The following is a 5,000-nucleotide window of genomic DNA, read 5'->3' on the forward strand; positions in this document are numbered from 1 at the left end:
TGATGAGGGAGGATTCCACCAGTCTACGAGCGTGGACATGGCAGAAAGAAGCAGAATGCGGGCAGCTGTCCAATCCATGAGGTGGCATGTTTCAAAACGATGGTAATCCAGCTTGCCGAAGGAACGACGGAGAAAATCGATCTTTCCATCCACATACTGCGGGTTACAGATGCGCATATGTCCACGCCCGTAGACTGGTGGAATCCTCCCTCATCAACAGGCCTACTAATTTCAAACTTAACAGTGTTTTTTCTCCTGCCAACAGTCTATTTGCGTCCCATATTCTTAGAATGTTGCCTTACGCCGGCCATCCGTCTCACATACCGCCCGACACGGTGACCTGACCTGCTTAGATGACGGTCACCTGCCCACTCTTGCCTTCGTTTCCGCTCACCTGTCCTCAACAGCTCTGCTTGTACCGTGCTGCTTCACCTTTTTCCCCTTTCTATACCTGCTTCACGCCATTCTCTTCAGACCTGAGGATAAAATCCAGGTGGATTGCGAAACTGTTGTCTCATATAATAAATATGTTTTGTGTATAGTGGGTTTATCTGCCATTATATCAACAAGGAAGAGTGTTTTCCATTCATATATATATATATATATATATATATATATATATATATATATATATATATATATATATATACATATACATACATATACACACACACGGGCGGACACACACACACACACACATATATATTGGCAGCTGAACAGTGTGGACGTGCTGATCTGTTGCTCTGAAAAACTCATTTCTCATCCCCGCCTGCCACGAGGCTGGGGGGAAATGAACAGAGATTAGTGAAGTGTACAAAGCACTGAATGATCTAGAAAAACATAGGAAAGACAAAATAGAAAACAAATTAGAACAAAAAACAACTGGAAAAAAAGAAGTGGCATCAAGGAGAGTGGGGAGGTCAAAACGCTGGGTCAGCTGTGTATGTTCAGCGTGGCCCAGTTGCTTCCAAGGTGACCTTGACCAGACTTAAGTAATTCTAGGGGTATAAACTACATGTTTAGACCAAGGAGAAGTAAAAGAAACTCTAAAGCTGAAAAATGTTTTAAAGACAATGAAACAAAGTAATTTGTATGCCAAACCTGCGATAGGAAAAAATGCCACAAATGTGAAAATACTTACTTGAAAACAGAAAAGAAATTATAAGTAATATTGATACTTACCTAACAGGCATCAATGAACTGAAAATAGATATTCAAGAAGATATATATAGAAAGACTGCAGCTGGTGCAGAGACATCAATACTAAAAGTAATTTTAGTATTGAAACTGAACTGGAAAAAAAATCCAAGTTGTGACGATATATCAGAAGCTAGTTTTAAAAAAAAGAAAGATAGGGACACAATGGCAGAAAATGCACTTGTACCCGTATCAGACAAACTGAAAAAAGTAAATGAGTCATATCGGTGAACAAAAAATCAGCACATCCAAAAAGTGTGAGGTGGTTTGCCTACTAGAAACATAATTCAGAAAATATATGGAGAATTTAAGGACTTCAAGATTCAATGCTTGAGGGAGATGCAAATATTGAAAGATGAAATTTATGAATTAAAACAAGAGCAAAAAGAAAAAACTTAAAAAAGTTAACTCAGGCTGCTGAATTGGAAACAGAAAAGGCTGTACAAGACACTAAAATGTAAAAGTAAAGCCAAAGAAGGAACAAGATAATCCAACAGGTGAGCCAAGTAAACTAAATCAGGAAGATTTTTTTCTGAAATAGTAAGGTAATTATCAGATACAAAGGTCAAAAATATTCCAGGCAATGATATTTCAGACACTGAAAAAAAAGATGAGGTTGACTGGAAGGTTGTCAGCGTCAAAAAAAAAGCAACCAAAACCAAAACAACCTACAAAAGAAAAGTCGGAGAAGAAAAATGAAGATACATTCAGAGCAAATAGGCTCTTTATATACAATCTGGAAGAAAAATAAGAAAATGATCCTGAAATCAGAGAAACAAATGATTTGAAAATGATTAATATCATAAAACTGAAGCACAATGAAATTATCAAAGTTGAGAGCGCCTTTAGAGAAGGCAAATATTTAAAGGAGGCTTTGAGACCAAGGCCAATTAAGGTCATATTAGAAAATGAAAAACAAATGGAAACTGATTGGAAAGAACATGAAACTAAAGAAAACTGACGAATATAAAGAAGCATGAATATCACCGGAATTGAGCTATGAAAAAAGACAAAGTCAAAAGACTTCGATGAATAAACTAAGAGAAAACAGAGAAAAAGACGGAGTAGGAAAACACTGGTATATAACCAAGAATAGACAAGGACATTCAGTCCTTCTAAGCATACCTATTCGAACAAAGGCAGGCGATGAAACGACCACCGCTACACCGTGGGAAGGTCCAGCTCCCCCAAAATAGGGGGATATTGGCGCGATAAGATATGAATGAATATATATATATATATATATATATATATATATATATATATATATATATATAAATAACCAGACAAAACCAACATATCTAGAGGACATGGCAAAGATCAACAATTATTCAATGATAGCTCTTACAGAAACACATCTGAATGAAGACAAAAAATGAAAAAAAATAGAATTAATAACTATGAGCTAATAAGGAGAAATAGAAATAAGAGAATCATAGGAAGAGTAGCCTTTTATATCAGGAAAGAATTAGCAACCAGAATGGATATTGTAATAGAATACTCTATTAATACAGTAGAAATACTAGGGATATTGACAAGAGATACAAAAGAGTTATACATTATTTTATACAGACCTGGAACAACAGAAACATCTGTCAATGAATCACTAGACATTATTAATAATTACATTGTGAATTTAAGGAAAAATGAAGCTATTATGATACTTGGGGATATTAATTTCCACTTTATCGACTGGGAAACAAAGAAAATAAATATAGAAGCAAATGTCACTAAAAATGAAAAACAACAAGCGAGAATGCTTTTAGATTTTGAAGAAAATGTTTACCTTAACCAAATCATCAAAGTTCCAAAAAGGGAGGAAAATATACTGGACCTTGTTTTTATTAGTAGAGGGTAAGATGTACACAACATTTCATCAACTTATACAACTCAATCAGACCAGAACATAATTAAAATCACAATGAATAAGTTCAAAATTAAGAAACATGGTGAAAAACAGATAGCGGAAGCAGAAAAGAGTCAGATTTTTAAACTTTAGCCACAATCAAATAGATTGGAAAATAATAAATGCAATACTAGAATAAAGATATAGAGGTCCTCTTAACACCAAATTATAAACTAATGAAGCTTTATAATGCATGTAAAGATGTTTGTGCCCCCCAAAAAATCAACGAAACAAGAATATTATACCAAGAGATCGAAGTATCATGTTAAGAAACGAGAAATAAGATTAAAAAAATGGAAAAAAATCTACAGATCATGTCAAGAGAGAAAGGATCAAAGCAGAGGTAAGGCTATTAGAAGATAAATTAAAACTATAAGTAACCAAAAACCAGCCGAAGAAAAAAAGAGCTGTGGAAGCTATAAAACAAATTGCTTTTTTTCTCTTACTCTAACAAGTTAAAGAGGAGAACAGAAATTGGGCCTCTTGAGAATAATGGTGCATTGGTAACTGATTCAAATAGCTGAATTACTCAAATTGCAATATGAAGATGTCTATTGTGTCCCAAGAATAGAAAAATTAATATCAGACCCACAACAACATTTTAATATCATTAGTAACGAAGATGAATGTCTCACTGACTTTATTTTCAATGAAAAAAAATATTCTTGAAGCAGTAAGTGAAATCTCAGCAAACTCAGCAGCTGGACTAGATGAAATCCCAGCAATCTTAAAAAAAAAAAAAAAAAAAAAAAAAAACTGCTAAGAAACTATAGCAAAGCCACTGGAAACTTTGCGGAGGAAATCTGTGGACATGGGGATTATCCCCAGCTTATTGAAAGAGGGTACTATAATACCAATATATAAAGGTGGAAACAAAGGTCAGGCCAAAAATTATAGACCAGTAATATTGACATATCAAATAAGAAAGATATTTGAAAGGGTATTGAGGAAAAAAAATCGTCTAGTTTTTAGACAAAGAAAACAAGATAAATCCCGGGCAACATGGATTCAGAATTAGTAGATCTTGTTTATCACAGATCCTGGCACTTTGAACACATACTAAGGGACCTAACTGAAAATAGAGAAATTGATGTAATATACCTAGACTTTGCAAAAGCTTTTGACAAATTAGATCACGGCATTCTGCTACATAAGATTAAAGACCTTGGAATCAGGGGGAAAGTTGGAAGATGGATTTACAACATCCTAATAAATCGTGAACAAAAAGTACAAATTAAAGGATTTTATTCGAAAGAAACGACTATTATGGGTGGAGTCCCACATGGGTCCGTTCTTGGGCCCTTGTTATTCCTTATTATGATTGGTGACATTGATAATGGTGTGAGACACTCGAGAGTAACATCATTTGCAGATGATACAAGAATAAGTACACCCATATATATACAAGATAATGAAAACAAACTTAACGAGGATCTACATACCATCTGTAAGTGGGCATATGATATGAAATTCAATGCAAATAAATTTGAAATCATTACATATAGTCCAACTGGAAATTTAAGAGCAAGATCATATTTTGTCGAAGGTGTGGAAATTAAGGAGAAAAGGGTAGTAAAAGATTAAGGACTCTATATGAGTAATGACATGAGTTTCAGTCACCATATAGAGCAGATTGTCAAGAAAGGAAAAGTTATGAGTGGATGAATAATGAGGACTTTTAACACAAGAGACCCAAAACACCTTTTATCATTATGGAAAATATTAATGACCCCAAGATTAGAATACCAGTGCCAAGTATGGAACCCGAATCTTACAAAATATATAATGTTAATAGAACAAGTCCAAAGAATCTTTACACGCAAGTTAGATAATATGATGGTTCTAAACTACTGGGAAAGACTAAAAAAAACTAAGACTGTACTCACTGCAAAGGCGG

This window comes from Penaeus japonicus, unplaced genomic scaffold, assembly GCF_977035675.1.
Source record: "Penaeus japonicus unplaced genomic scaffold, GWHDUDI00000001_assembly GWHDUDI00000003, whole genome shotgun sequence".
NCBI lineage: Eukaryota > Metazoa > Arthropoda > Malacostraca > Decapoda > Penaeidae > Penaeus > Penaeus japonicus.